The following is a 14918-nucleotide window of genomic DNA, read 5'->3' on the forward strand; positions in this document are numbered from 1 at the left end:
AATGTACTTTTTGTAAGTCACTGTGGATGAAAGCATCAGCTAAATACATTTAACGTAATACTAGGAGCGAACAGTAAAGAATAGTGTTTCCGCCCGGTTTCGAACCGGGGGCCTTTCGCGTGTTAGGCGAACGTGATAACCACTACACTACGGAAACTGTTGAAAAGCAGCTTTCACCCGCATGCGCGACACCCGAGAGTGACGGGCATGTTCACCTGGGCCTCTACCTTGAGATGACAGTTAGGCATCTTTATTGAAAAAAAAAATGTGGAATCCGGATTTTATTTCCATGGGCAGGACATGATCTATCTGGGCGGGCCGCTCAAGTATAGCCTATGTATGGGAAACACTGGTGTGCACAGTGCTAAACATTGTGCTTGCGCCTGTCATTCACTCACATGGCTTTACTTACCACAGCTGAATTATTTCTGTCTTTTCCCCGGTCGGAAACCAAGGTGGCAGCACCAATTTCTGCGTGTCTTGCAGGCATCTCTCAGTGGATGTCTGCACACAGCCCGCCGGCAGCTCAACCTCCACAACACTGAGCTGCTCTTCCTCCCAGGGAAGGCATCTGCCAACCTGGCTGCTACGACCCACTCCAGAAAATTCATTCTCCACAGCATCGGGAAGATACATGCGTTCCTCACCCAGGAGGCACCGCAGGTGCTGGTCCAGGCTCTTGTCATCTCGCACCTAGACTACTGGAACTCGCTCCTGGCTTAGTGCGCAGCTAAAGCACCTGGCGATTCTCGTCGAAAAGGGCCAAAAACCAGTGTGGAACCGTCCTCCTTTGTATAGTGGACAGTAAGATGTGTAACTAACACAAGCAACAAAGAATTCTTTTTTAGACATCAAAAAATTCAGGGTTTGGTATGTACTTCGGTTTTGCGACACTGAATGACCAGCTATCCTTCGTTGCCAACCTGGCTGCAACGACCCACTCCTGCAAAGTCATTCTTCACAGCATCAGGAGGATACATCCGTTCCTCACCCAGGAGGCACCTAGATTACTGAAACTCGCTCCTGGCTGGTGTGCCTGCATGTGTCACCTCTTATTGTTTCTGAAGTAGCACTTGAAGCAGTTCAGCATATTTGATGAAGTTGATGTACTTGCATGATTCCTCCAATTCTTGGGTTGTATCCACATGGTTGAATGTACTTTTTGTAAGTCACTGTGGATGAAAGCATCAGCTAAATACATTTAACGTAATACTAGGAGCGAACAGTAAAGAATAGTGTTTCCGCCCGGTTTCGAACCGGGGACCTTTCGCGTGTGAGGCGAACGTGATAACCACTACACTACGGAAACTGTTGAAAAGCAGCTTTCACGCGCATGCGCGACACCCGAGAGTGACAGGCATTTTCACCCAGGCCTCTACCTTGAGATGACAGTTAGGAATCTTTATTGAAAAAAATATATGGAATCCACAGCTATGCAGATGACACTGAATTATTTCTGTCTTTTCCCCAGTCTGAAAGCAAGGTGGCTGCTCAACCTCCACAACGCTGAGCTGCTTCTTCCCTGGGGAGGCATGTTGATGTCCTTGCATCATTCCTCGTTAGTATAGTGGACAGTATCTCCGCCTGTCACGCGGAAGACCGGGGTTCGATTCCCCGACGGGGAGATTTGACTTTTCTACCAGCTCCTGATTATTCACCAAGGCAGACAAAGGTAATACAGCAGAAAGAAGAAGAAAACTAGGCAATGTGGGAGTATGAGGGACGTCAATAGTCCTGCTTGCTTATATGTGCTGCTGTAAAATCCTGTGTGTATTTCTATGTCTAGGTATCAAAAGGCAAATCATTAAAGTTCAAGCGTTTGGAAGACCTCTTGACAGACGGTCACAAGAAGCATCCTGATGAGACTTGCATCTGGAGAGCTGAGCACAGGCCACCTGCCCCTCTGCCTTCTGCTAAGAACAGGCTAGCCTTCACCATCCGGATCAGAGCGTGAGTACTTAGATGGGTTTTTAAACAAGATTCCTCTCTGCGTAGTCACTGTCGTGTAAACAGGAATGCTACACAGAGATTAACCTAAAGCTGAAATTGGGGGGCGCCTCTGTGGCACATTTCCTGCCTTTCTCCAATCTATCACTATCTTACCAAGGCAAAAAAAAGCTGGAACCGGTTGTACATTTTTGCATCCATTTCAGTGAAACACTAACAAGATTAATGGTAAAAATGGTACCTTTTTTTTTCTAGAAAAGGTGGATTGTCTACACACTCAGATTTGGTAAGTCGTGTAGAAACTATTCAGTCACGACAGGTGGGAATGAGTACACAGGAAGTAAAATGATCCCAGAAAATGACTCGTCAACTCTCACAGATGTCCTGCAACCTTTTAGACGTCATGTTGATGACTGTGAAAATGAGTAATACTTGTTGTTTTTTTGTAACTTATGTGCTGTTTAAACCATTGTAAAACACAAACTGGAGGTCAAGTCTAAGCTCTGATATACTTAATTCACTGAAAATTCAGGCAATCATTGATGTGCTGGAAACTTGAGGCACAGCCATATTTAGAATCAACGTGAAAGAATCAAAATATTTCTTCTTCTTTGGACCCCACGGTATATACTTCATGATTCATGGGAGGAGCAATACATCTGCCGATGCCTCTGGATACATCTTCAATGATGTTCCTAGAATCATCATTTGTTTCGGGTCATGATACAGCCTCCTCCAGGAGACCCACCTGAGGCTGATCAGACATCAGCTTGTGTCCAGATGGCTAGCTAACCACTTGCACCATGGTTATCCTCTCTTGAGCCACAGCCATCTCAAGGGTCTAGCACCTAGCCCACTAGCCACCCTGTCTGCATACCAACCAGCCCCATCGTACTTTAAGGCCTTGTCCAAGCGAGCTTCCCAAGGGATTGTTACCACCAGCAGGATGACTTACGTGGAGGTTTCGAACACAAGAACTACATCAGGTCTGCAGGTGTTGGAACACGATGTGCTGAGGGAACTTGCAGAGGTTCCTGCAGATCCCTAGGATGCTGGCTGCTCCCCAGCGCTGATGCCACCGCTTGCTTCACGCACAGATGCTTTCTTTAATGACCTTCACTACAGAAAAGGATTTCCTGTAAGCTACGTGTCAGAATCGGAAACACTTAACTTGGAGGATGCGGGCATCGATCCCGCTACTTCTCGCATGCTAAGCGAGCGCTCTACCATTTGAGCTAATCCCCCATTTCCTATCCTCTTAGAGAGGAGAGGACCCTGGACCTGCTGTCCAGGGTATGCTAAGGTGAAGGATGCATACAGCCCTCCGCCCACCCCCCCTGGGTAGGTCAGACCACAACCTCACTGGCTTATGAGACATTTCAGCAATGTTTTGAGGTGACTGACTGGCAGGCGCTCTGTGAGCCACAAGACATTGATGGGCTCACAGAGTGCAGCACAGATTACATCAACTTCTGTGCAGACTCCACTGTCCCAGCGAGGACTGTTCATTGTCATTCAAACAACAAGCCATGGGGGACAAAGGACATCAAGGCCGTCCTGAATGCAAAGAAGAGGGCTTTCAGAGGTGGCAACAGGGAGGAGGTGAGAACGATTCAGGGGGAACTGAAGGTGGAGATCAAGGAGGCCAAGGAGAAGTACAGGAGGAAGCTGGAATGGAAACTCCTGACTGGCAGACCACAGTATGTGCACAGAGTGGTCATTGTATATATCTTGTTTGTTCTGCATGGAAGTATGAGGGGCGTTAATAGTCCCTATCTGTTGTCTTTCTTACCAAGTCCTACTCTATTGTGTGCACAGTGCTAAAGAAGAAATCATTAGATGTTTCGGGTCAACATCATACAGCCTCCTCCAGGAGACCCAGCTGAGGACACACACAGCCATCTCAAGGGTCTGGCCAAGGATTGCAATACAAAGCCCCAGCATCCAACTTCAACTGGGAGGCACCTAGCCCACCAGCCACCCTGCCTGCATACCAACCAGCCCCATCGTACTTGAAGGCCTTGTCCAAGCGAGCTTCCCAAGGGATTGTTACCTCCAGCAGGATGACTTACGTGGAGGTTTCGAACACAAGAACAACATCAGGTCTGAAGCTGTCTGTGGCCATCAAACTGTTCAACTTCTCCCTCTGAATGTCAGACTTTCTATTACCAGCGCAATACATATATGTACATATATATACACACACATACATATACACTGTTATTGTATATATTTTTTTTTTTTTCTGCATGGAAGTATGAGGGAAGTTAATAGTCTCCATCTGTTGTCTTTCTTATCAAGCCCTACTCTATTGTGTGCACAGTGCTAAAGATTGTGCTCAGTGGATGGCTGCACACCACCTGAAGCTAGCTAACCACTTGCACCATGGTTATCCTCTCTTGAGGCACAGCCATCTCAAGGGTCTGGCCAAGGATTGCAATACAAAGCCCCAGCATCCAACTTCAACTGGGAAGCACCTAGCCCACCAGCCACCCTGCCTGCATACCAACCAGCCCCATCGTACTTGAAGGCCTTGTCCAAGCGAGCTTCCCAAGGGATTGTTACCTCCAGCAGGATGACTTGCGTGGAGGTTTCGAACACAAGAACAACATCAGGTCTGAAGCTGTCTGTGGCCATCCAACTGTTCAACTCCTCCCTCTGAATGTCAGACTTTTTTTTTTACCAGCGCAATACATATATGTACATATATATACACACACATACATATACACTGTTATTGTATATATTTTGTTTTATCTGCATGGAAGTATGAGGGACGTTAATAGTCTCCATCTGTTGTCTTTCTTATCGAGCCCTACTCTATTGTGTGCACAGTGCTAAAGATTGTGCTCAGTGGATGGCTGCACACCACCTGAAGCTCAGCCTTGGCAAGACTGAGCTGCTCTTCCTTCCACGGAAGGCATCTCCCACCCATTCTCTTTCTTCCAGGGAAGGCATCTCCCGTGCATGCTCTTCCTTCCAGGGAAGGCATCTCCCATCCATGACCTCTCCATTACCATTGAGAACTCTGTGGCGTCCACAGCTTGGACTGCAATGACCCTGGGTGTGACACCGGATGACCAGCTGTCCTTCGCTGCCAACCTGGCTGCGACGACCCACTCCAAAAAATTCATTCTCCACAGCATCAGGAGGATACGTCCATTCCTGTCCCAGGAGGCACCGCAAGTTCTGGTCCAGGCTCTTGTCATCTCGCACCTAGACTACTGAAACCTGCTCCTGGCTGAGAGTGACAGCGTGGAGCATGGAGCATTGTTCTGCTCTCCCCGAAGTGCCGATGCAGAAATAGGCAATATAAAAGCATGACTGTGTGAGTCAAGTTGTTTGTCCCTGTCTTTCATTCACTCACATGGCTTGGCATACCACAGCTATCCAGAAGACATTGAACTAATTCTGTCCTTTCCCCGGTCTGAAAATGTGGCAGTCAAAATCTCTGCGTGTGTTGCTGAGTTAAACGCAGTTAACGTAATAATCAGAGTGAACAGCAAAGAGTCATGTTTCCGCCCGGTTTCGAACCGGGGGCCTTTCGCGTGTTAGGCGAACGTGATAACCACTACACTACGGAAACTGTTGAAAAGCAGCTTTCACCCGCATGCGCGACACCCGAGAGTGACGGGCATGTTCACCTGGGCCTCTACCTTGAGATGACAGTTAGGCATCTTTATTGAAAAAAAAAATGTGGAATCCGGATTTTATTTCCATGGGCAGGACATGATCTATCTGGGCGGGCCGCTCAAGTATAGCCTATGTATGGGAAACACTGGTGTGCACAGTGCTAAACATTGTGCTTGCGCCTGTCATTCACTCACATGGCTTTACTTACCACAGCTGAATTATTTCTGTCTTTTCCCCGGTCGGAAACCAAGGTGGCAGCACCAATTTCTGCGTGTCTTGCAGGCATCTCTCAGTGGATGTCTGCACACAGCCCGCCGGCAGCTCAACCTCCACAACACTGAGCTGCTCTTCCTCCCAGGGAAGGCATCTGCCAACCTGGCTGCTACGACCCACTCCAGAAAATTCATTCTCCACAGCATCGGGAAGATACATGCGTTCCTCACCCAGGAGGCACCGCAGGTGCTGGTCCAGGCTCTTGTCATCTCGCACCTAGACTACTGGAACTCGCTCCTGGCTTAGTGCGCAGCTAAAGCACCTGGCGATTCTCGTCGAAAAGGGCCAAAAACCAGTGTGGAACCGTCCTCCTTTGTATAGTGGACAGTAAGATGTGTAACTAACACAAGCAACAAAGAATTCTTTTTTAGACATCAAAAAATTCAGGGTTTGGTATGTACTTCGGTTTTGCGACACTGAATGACCAGCTATCCTTCGTTGCCAACCTGGCTGCAACGACCCACTCCTGCAAAGTCATTCTTCACAGCATCAGGAGGATACATCCGTTCCTCACCCAGGAGGCACCTAGATTACTGAAACTCGCTCCTGGCTGGTGTGCCTGCATGTGTCACCTCTTATTGTTTCTGAAGTAGCACTTGAAGCAGTTCAGCATATTTGATGAAGTTGATGTACTTGCATGATTCCTCCAATTCTTGGGTTGTATCCACATGGTTGAATGTACTTTTTGTAAGTCACTGTGGATGAAAGCATCAGCTAAATACATTTAACGTAATACTAGGAGCGAACAGTAAAGAATAGTGTTTCCGCCCGGTTTCGAACCGGGGACCTTTCGCGTGTGAGGCGAACGTGATAACCACTACACTACGGAAACTGTTGAAAAGCAGCTTTCACGCGCATGCGCGACACCCGAGAGTGACAGGCATTTTCACCCAGGCCTCTACCTTGAGATGACAGTTAGGAATCTTTATTGAAAAAAATATATGGAATCCACAGCTATGCAGATGACACTGAATTATTTCTGTCTTTTCCCCAGTCTGAAAGCAAGGTGGCTGCTCAACCTCCACAACGCTGAGCTGCTTCTTCCCTGGGGAGGCATGTTGATGTCCTTGCATCATTCCTCGTTAGTATAGTGGACAGTATCTCCGCCTGTCACGCGGAAGACCGGGGTTCGATTCCCCGACGGGGAGATTTGACTTTTCTACCAGCTCCTGATTATTCACCAAGGCAGACAAAGGTAATACAGCAGAAAGAAGAAGAAAACTAGGCAATGTGGGAGTATGAGGGACGTCAATAGTCCTGCTTGCTTATATGTGCTGCTGTAAAATCCTGTGTGTATTTCTATGTCTAGGTATCAAAAGGCAAATCATTAAAGTTCAAGCGTTTGGAAGACCTCTTGACAGACGGTCACAAGAAGCATCCTGATGAGACTTGCATCTGGAGAGCTGAGCACAGGCCACCTGCCCCTCTGCCTTCTGCTAAGAACAGGCTAGCCTTCACCATCCGGATCAGAGCGTGAGTACTTAGATGGGTTTTTAAACAAGATTCCTCTCTGCGTAGTCACTGTCGTGTAAACAGGAATGCTACACAGAGATTAACCTAAAGCTGAAATTGGGGGGCGCCTCTGTGGCACATTTCCTGCCTTTCTCCAATCTATCACTATCTTACCAAGGCAAAAAAAAGCTGGAACCGGTTGTACATTTTTGCATCCATTTCAGTGAAACACTAACAAGATTAATGGTAAAAATGGTACCTTTTTTTTTCTAGAAAAGGTGGATTGTCTACACACTCAGATTTGGTAAGTCGTGTAGAAACTATTCAGTCACGACAGGTGGGAATGAGTACACAGGAAGTAAAATGATCCCAGAAAATGACTCGTCAACTCTCACAGATGTCCTGCAACCTTTTAGACGTCATGTTGATGACTGTGAAAATGAGTAATACTTGTTGTTTTTTTGTAACTTATGTGCTGTTTAAACCATTGTAAAACACAAACTGGAGGTCAAGTCTAAGCTCTGATATACTTAATTCACTGAAAATTCAGGCAATCATTGATGTGCTGGAAACTTGAGGCACAGCCATATTTAGAATCAACGTGAAAGAATCAAAATATTTCTTCTTCTTTGGACCCCACGGTATATACTTCATGATTCATGGGAGGAGCAATACATCTGCCGATGCCTCTGGATACATCTTCAATGATGTTCCTAGAATCATCATTTGTTTCGGGTCATGATACAGCCTCCTCCAGGAGACCCACCTGAGGCTGATCAGACATCAGCTTGTGTCCAGATGGCTAGCTAACCACTTGCACCATGGTTATCCTCTCTTGAGCCACAGCCATCTCAAGGGTCTAGCACCTAGCCCACTAGCCACCCTGTCTGCATACCAACCAGCCCCATCGTACTTTAAGGCCTTGTCCAAGCGAGCTTCCCAAGGGATTGTTACCACCAGCAGGATGACTTACGTGGAGGTTTCGAACACAAGAACTACATCAGGTCTGCAGGTGTTGGAACACGATGTGCTGAGGGAACTTGCAGAGGTTCCTGCAGATCCCTAGGATGCTGGCTGCTCCCCAGCGCTGATGCCACCGCTTGCTTCACGCACAGATGCTTTCTTTAATGACCTTCACTACAGAAAAGGATTTCCTGTAAGCTACGTGTCAGAATCGGAAACACTTAACTTGGAGGATGCGGGCATCGATCCCGCTACTTCTCGCATGCTAAGCGAGCGCTCTACCATTTGAGCTAATCCCCCATTTCCTATCCTCTTAGAGAGGAGAGGACCCTGGACCTGCTGTCCAGGGTATGCTAAGGTGAAGGATGCATACAGCCCTCCGCCCACCCCCCCTGGGTAGGTCAGACCACAACCTCACTGGCTTATGAGACATTTCAGCAATGTTTTGAGGTGACTGACTGGCAGGCGCTCTGTGAGCCACAAGACATTGATGGGCTCACAGAGTGCAGCACAGATTACATCAACTTCTGTGCAGACTCCACTGTCCCAGCGAGGACTGTTCATTGTCATTCAAACAACAAGCCATGGGGGACAAAGGACATCAAGGCCGTCCTGAATGCAAAGAAGAGGGCTTTCAGAGGTGGCAACAGGGAGGAGGTGAGAACGATTCAGGGGGAACTGAAGGTGGAGATCAAGGAGGCCAAGGAGAAGTACAGGAGGAAGCTGGAATGGAAACTCCTGACTGGCAGACCACAGTATGTGCACAGAGTGGTCATTGTATATATCTTGTTTGTTCTGCATGGAAGTATGAGGGGCGTTAATAGTCCCTATCTGTTGTCTTTCTTACCAAGTCCTACTCTATTGTGTGCACAGTGCTAAAGAAGAAATCATTAGATGTTTCGGGTCAACATCATACAGCCTCCTCCAGGAGACCCAGCTGAGGACACACACAGCCATCTCAAGGGTCTGGCCAAGGATTGCAATACAAAGCCCCAGCATCCAACTTCAACTGGGAGGCACCTAGCCCACCAGCCACCCTGCCTGCATACCAACCAGCCCCATCGTACTTGAAGGCCTTGTCCAAGCGAGCTTCCCAAGGGATTGTTACCTCCAGCAGGATGACTTACGTGGAGGTTTCGAACACAAGAACAACATCAGGTCTGAAGCTGTCTGTGGCCATCAAACTGTTCAACTTCTCCCTCTGAATGTCAGACTTTCTATTACCAGCGCAATACATATATGTACATATATATACACACACATACATATACACTGTTATTGTATATATTTTTTTTTTTTTCTGCATGGAAGTATGAGGGAAGTTAATAGTCTCCATCTGTTGTCTTTCTTATCAAGCCCTACTCTATTGTGTGCACAGTGCTAAAGATTGTGCTCAGTGGATGGCTGCACACCACCTGAAGCTAGCTAACCACTTGCACCATGGTTATCCTCTCTTGAGGCACAGCCATCTCAAGGGTCTGGCCAAGGATTGCAATACAAAGCCCCAGCATCCAACTTCAACTGGGAAGCACCTAGCCCACCAGCCACCCTGCCTGCATACCAACCAGCCCCATCGTACTTGAAGGCCTTGTCCAAGCGAGCTTCCCAAGGGATTGTTACCTCCAGCAGGATGACTTGCGTGGAGGTTTCGAACACAAGAACAACATCAGGTCTGAAGCTGTCTGTGGCCATCCAACTGTTCAACTCCTCCCTCTGAATGTCAGACTTTTTTTTTTACCAGCGCAATACATATATGTACATATATATACACACACATACATATACACTGTTATTGTATATATTTTGTTTTATCTGCATGGAAGTATGAGGGACGTTAATAGTCTCCATCTGTTGTCTTTCTTATCGAGCCCTACTCTATTGTGTGCACAGTGCTAAAGATTGTGCTCAGTGGATGGCTGCACACCACCTGAAGCTCAGCCTTGGCAAGACTGAGCTGCTCTTCCTTCCACGGAAGGCATCTCCCACCCATTCTCTTTCTTCCAGGGAAGGCATCTCCCGTGCATGCTCTTCCTTCCAGGGAAGGCATCTCCCATCCATGACCTCTCCATTACCATTGAGAACTCTGTGGCGTCCACAGCTTGGACTGCAATGACCCTGGGTGTGACACCGGATGACCAGCTGTCCTTCGCTGCCAACCTGGCTGCGACGACCCACTCCAAAAAATTCATTCTCCACAGCATCAGGAGGATACGTCCATTCCTGTCCCAGGAGGCACCGCAAGTTCTGGTCCAGGCTCTTGTCATCTCGCACCTAGACTACTGAAACCTGCTCCTGGCTGAGAGTGACAGCGTGGAGCATGGAGCATTGTTCTGCTCTCCCCGAAGTGCCGATGCAGAAATAGGCAATATAAAAGCATGACTGTGTGAGTCAAGTTGTTTGTCCCTGTCTTTCATTCACTCACATGGCTTGGCATACCACAGCTATCCAGAAGACATTGAACTAATTCTGTCCTTTCCCCGGTCTGAAAATGTGGCAGTCAAAATCTCTGCGTGTGTTGCTGAGTTAAACGCAGTTAACGTAATAATCAGAGTGAACAGCAAAGAGTCATGTTTCCGCCCGGTTTCGAACCGGGGGCCTTTCGCGTGTTAGGCGAACGTGATAACCACTACACTACGGAAACTGTTGAAAAGCAGCTTTCACCCGCATGCGCGACACCCGAGAGTGACGGGCATGTTCACCTGGGCCTCTACCTTGAGATGACAGTTAGGCATCTTTATTGAAAAAAAAAAATGTGGAATCCGGATTTTATTTCCATGGGCAGGACATGATCTATCTGGGCGGGCCGCTCAAGTATAGCCTATGTATGGGAAACACTGGTGTGCACAGTGCTAAACATTGTGCTTGCGCCTGTCATTCACTCACATGGCTTTACTTACCACAGCTGAATTATTTCTGTCTTTTCCCCGGTCGGAAACCAAGGTGGCAGCACCAATTTCTGCGTGTCTTGCAGGCATCTCTCAGTGGATGTCTGCACACAGCCCGCCGGCAGCTCAACCTCCACAACACTGAGCTGCTCTTCCTCCCAGGGAAGGCATCTGCCAACCTGGCTGCTACGACCCACTCCAGAAAATTCATTCTCCACAGCATCGGGAAGATACATGCGTTCCTCACCCAGGAGGCACCGCAGGTGCTGGTCCAGGCTCTTGTCATCTCGCACCTAGACTACTGGAACTCGCTCCTGGCTTAGTGCGCAGCTAAAGCACCTGGCGATTCTCGTCGAAAAGGGCCAAAAACCAGTGTGGAACCGTCCTCCTTTGTATAGTGGACAGTAAGATGTGTAACTAACACAAGCAACAAAGAATTCTTTTTTAGACATCAAAAAATTCAGGGTTTGGTATGTACTTCGGTTTTGCGACACTGAATGACCAGCTATCCTTCGTTGCCAACCTGGCTGCAACGACCCACTCCTGCAAAGTCATTCTTCACAGCATCAGGAGGATACATCCGTTCCTCACCCAGGAGGCACCTAGATTACTGAAACTCGCTCCTGGCTGGTGTGCCTGCATGTGTCACCTCTTATTGTTTCTGAAGTAGCACTTGAAGCAGTTCAGCATATTTGATGAAGTTGATGTACTTGCATGATTCCTCCAATTCTTGGGTTGTATCCACATGGTTGAATGTACTTTTTGTAAGTCACTGTGGATGAAAGCATCAGCTAAATACATTTAACGTAATACTAGGAGCGAACAGTAAAGAATAGTGTTTCCGCCTGGTTTCGAACCGGGGACCTTTCGCGTGTGAGGCGAACGTGATAACCACTACACTACGGAAACTGTTGAAAAGCAGCTTTCACGCGCATGCGCGACACCCGAGAGTGACAGGCATTTTCACCCAGGCCTCTACCTTGAGATGACAGTTAGGAATCTTTATTGAAAAAAATATATGGAATCCACAGCTATGCAGATGACACTGAATTATTTCTGTCTTTTCCCCAGTCTGAAAGCAAGGTGGCTGCTCAACCTCCACAACGCTGAGCTGCTTCTTCCCTGGGGAGGCATGTTGATGTCCTTGCATCATTCCTCGTTAGTATAGTGGACAGTATCTCCGCCTGTCACGCGGAAGACCGGGGTTCGATTCCCCGACGGGGAGATTTGACTTTTCTACCAGCTCCTGATTATTCACCAAGGCAGACAAAGGTAATACAGCAGAAAGAAGAAGAAAACTAGGCAATGTGGGAGTATGAGGGACGTCAATAGTCCTGCTTGCTTATATGTGCTGCTGTAAAATCCTGTGTGTATTTCTATGTCTAGGTATCAAAAGGCAAATCATTAAAGTTCAAGCGTTTGGAAGACCTCTTGACAGACGGTCACAAGAAGCATCCTGATGAGACTTGCATCTGGAGAGCTGAGCACAGGCCACCTGCCCCTCTGCCTTCTGCTAAGAACAGGCTAGCCTTCACCATCCGGATCAGAGCGTGAGTACTTAGATGGGTTTTTAAACAAGATTCCTCTCTGCGTAGTCACTGTCGTGTAAACAGGAATGCTACACAGAGATTAACCTAAAGCTGAAATTGGGGGGCGCCTCTGTGGCACATTTCCTGCCTTTCTCCAATCTATCACTATCTTACCAAGGCAAAAAAAAGCTGGAACCGGTTGTACATTTTTGCATCCATTTCAGTGAAACACTAACAAGATTAATGGTAAAAATGGTACCTTTTTTTTTCTAGAAAAGGTGGATTGTCTACACACTCAGATTTGGTAAGTCGTGTAGAAACTATTCAGTCACGACAGGTGGGAATGAGTACACAGGAAGTAAAATGATCCCAGAAAATGACTCGTCAACTCTCACAGATGTCCTGCAACCTTTTAGACGTCATGTTGATGACTGTGAAAATGAGTAATACTTGTTGTTTTTTTGTAACTTATGTGCTGTTTAAACCATTGTAAAACACAAACTGGAGGTCAAGTCTAAGCTCTGATATACTTAATTCACTGAAAATTCAGGCAATCATTGATGTGCTGGAAACTTGAGGCACAGCCATATTTAGAATCAACGTGAAAGAATCAAAATATTTCTTCTTCTTTGGACCCCACGGTATATACTTCATGATTCATGGGAGGAGCAATACATCTGCCGATGCCTCTGGATACATCTTCAATGATGTTCCTAGAATCATCATTTGTTTCGGGTCATGATACAGCCTCCTCCAGGAGACCCACCTGAGGCTGATCAGACATCAGCTTGTGTCCAGATGGCTAGCTAACCACTTGCACCATGGTTATCCTCTCTTGAGCCACAGCCATCTCAAGGGTCTAGCACCTAGCCCACTAGCCACCCTGTCTGCATACCAACCAGCCCCATCGTACTTTAAGGCCTTGTCCAAGCGAGCTTCCCAAGGGATTGTTACCACCAGCAGGATGACTTACGTGGAGGTTTCGAACACAAGAACTACATCAGGTCTGCAGGTGTTGGAACACGATGTGCTGAGGGAACTTGCAGAGGTTCCTGCAGATCCCTAGGATGCTGGCTGCTCCCCAGCGCTGATGCCACCGCTTGCTTCACGCACAGATGCTTTCTTTAATGACCTTCACTACAGAAAAGGATTTCCTGTAAGCTACGTGTCAGAATCGGAAACACTTAACTTGGAGGATGCGGGCATCGATCCCGCTACTTCTCGCATGCTAAGCGAGCGCTCTACCATTTGAGCTAATCCCCCATTTCCTATCCTCTTAGAGAGGAGAGGACCCTGGACCTGCTGTCCAGGGTATGCTAAGGTGAAGGATGCATACAGCCCTCCGCCCACCCCCCCTGGGTAGGTCAGACCACAACCTCACTGGCTTATGAGACATTTCAGCAATGTTTTGAGGTGACTGACTGGCAGGCGCTCTGTGAGCCACAAGACATTGATGGGCTCACAGAGTGCAGCACAGATTACATCAACTTCTGTGCAGACTCCACTGTCCCAGCGAGGACTGTTCATTGTCATTCAAACAACAAGCCATGGGGGACAAAGGACATCAAGGCCGTCCTGAATGCAAAGAAGAGGGCTTTCAGAGGTGGCAACAGGGAGGAGGTGAGAACGATTCAGGGGGAACTGAAGGTGGAGATCAAGGAGGCCAAGGAGAAGTACAGGAGGAAGCTGGAATGGAAACTCCTGACTGGCAGACCACAGTATGTGCACAGAGTGGTCATTGTATATATCTTGTTTGTTCTGCATGGAAGTATGAGGGGCGTTAATAGTCCCTATCTGTTGTCTTTCTTACCAAGTCCTACTCTATTGTGTGCACAGTGCTAAAGAAGAAATCATTAGATGTTTCGGGTCAACATCATACAGCCTCCTCCAGGAGACCCAGCTGAGGACACACACAGCCATCTCAAGGGTCTGGCCAAGGATTGCAATACAAAGCCCCAGCATCCAACTTCAACTGGGAGGCACCTAGCCCACCAGCCACCCTGCCTGCATACCAACCAGCCCCATCGTACTTGAAGGCCTTGTCCAAGCGAGCTTCCCAAGGGATTGTTACCTCCAGCAGGATGACTTACGTGGAGGTTTCGAACACAAGAACAACATCAGGTCTGAAGCTGTCTGTGGCCATCAAACTGTTCAACTTCTCCCTCTGAATGTCAGACTTTCTATTACCAGCGCAATACATATATGTACATATATATACACACACATACATATACAC

The 14918-nt window shown here is 47.6% G+C and overlaps 5 non-coding genes across 5 annotated transcripts; all 5 read right to left on the reverse strand.

Moving 5' to 3' along the window:
* Positions 1 to 84: 84 nt before the first annotated feature.
* Positions 85 to 157, reverse strand: trnav-aac (transfer RNA valine (anticodon AAC)). Its single transcript has one exon. It is a non-coding gene; the product is annotated as a tRNA-Val (tRNA).
* Positions 158 to 1236: 1079 nt separating this feature from the next.
* Positions 1237 to 1309, reverse strand: trnav-cac (transfer RNA valine (anticodon CAC)). Its single transcript has one exon. It is a non-coding gene; the product is annotated as a tRNA-Val (tRNA).
* Positions 1310 to 5460: 4151 nt separating this feature from the next.
* On the reverse strand, positions 5461 to 5533 carry trnav-aac (transfer RNA valine (anticodon AAC)). The gene has a single exon. It is a non-coding gene; the product is annotated as a tRNA-Val (tRNA).
* Positions 5534 to 6612: 1079 nt separating this feature from the next.
* Positions 6613 to 6685, reverse strand: trnav-cac (transfer RNA valine (anticodon CAC)). The gene has a single exon. It is a non-coding gene; the product is annotated as a tRNA-Val (tRNA).
* A 4151-nt stretch (positions 6686 to 10836) lies between these two features.
* Positions 10837 to 10909, reverse strand: trnav-aac (transfer RNA valine (anticodon AAC)). The gene has a single exon. It is a non-coding gene; the product is annotated as a tRNA-Val (tRNA).
* Between the last annotated feature and the right edge of the window lie 4009 nt (positions 10910 to 14918).

Source organism: Enoplosus armatus, unplaced genomic scaffold (genome assembly GCF_043641665.1).
Source record: "Enoplosus armatus isolate fEnoArm2 unplaced genomic scaffold, fEnoArm2.hap1 Scaffold_65, whole genome shotgun sequence".
NCBI lineage: Eukaryota > Metazoa > Chordata > Actinopteri > Centrarchiformes > Enoplosidae > Enoplosus > Enoplosus armatus.